The sequence below is a fragment of the Loxodonta africana genome, chromosome 2 (genome assembly GCF_030014295.1).
Source record: "Loxodonta africana isolate mLoxAfr1 chromosome 2, mLoxAfr1.hap2, whole genome shotgun sequence".
Classification (NCBI taxonomy): Eukaryota; Metazoa; Chordata; class Mammalia; order Proboscidea; family Elephantidae; genus Loxodonta; species Loxodonta africana.
The window spans coordinates 106068327-106069127 of NC_087343.1; the positions used below are offsets into that span (position 1 = coordinate 106068327).

General features: G+C 41.6%; 1 non-coding gene across 1 annotated transcript; it reads left to right on the forward strand.

Moving 5' to 3' along the window:
• Nucleotides 1-311: 311 nt before the first annotated feature.
• LOC111751911 (U6 spliceosomal RNA) lies at nucleotides 312-418 on the forward strand. The gene has a single exon (XR_002786977.1). It is a non-coding gene; the product is annotated as a U6 spliceosomal RNA (small nuclear RNA).
• Nucleotides 419-801: the final 383 nt, after the last annotated feature.

Consider the following 801-nt stretch of genomic DNA (forward strand, 5'->3'; position numbering starts at 1 on the left):
TGACGGGTATACCCTAAAGTTGCACGTTCATATGATCTCACAGCTGCCTTCAGTTGATCTTTAACCTCCTCCCACTTAACCCAACCACTTTTTTTACTTTATCTTCCACCCCTACCTTGATTTTTGTAACTACTTGTTAAATGAGGTCTCCCAGTTGATATGAAAGGTTCAAATCCCTATAGAAATCCAAAGCCTTCCTTGCGATTTCTGCGAATTTCTATTACTTGCCTCTACCTCATTCTACTGGTTCTGCTGATTTCATTCTGTTTACGGACTGCTTTACCATTTCATTTCCATTAAAACTGTAAATAGTGCTTGCTTGGGCAGCACAAATACTAAAATTGGAGCTATACAGAGAAGATTAGCATGGCCCCTGCACAAGGATGACGCCCAAACTTGTGACGTGTTCCATATTTTTGCAGGCTGACTCATTAGGGGCAGAGAAGCAAGGTGTATATAAGTTTATATGTGAGAGACTGGCTTGATTTGTAAACTTTCACTTAAAGCACAATAAAAATTATTTTTTAAAAAAAGCATAAATACACACGTCATCCAGTGCTGCTACAGCAGAAGTACCACAAGTGGGTTGCTTTAACAAAGAGAAATTCATTTTCTCACAGTAAAATAAGCTAAAAGTCCAAATTCAGGGTGTCAGCCCCAGGGGAAGGCTTTCTCTCTCTTTCAGCCTTCTCATCAATCTTCCTCCAGACTAGGAGCTTCTCTGCACAGGGATCCCACGTCCAAAGGATGCGCTCTGTTCCCGGCACTGCTTTCTTGGTGATATGAGGTCCCCTGTCTCTC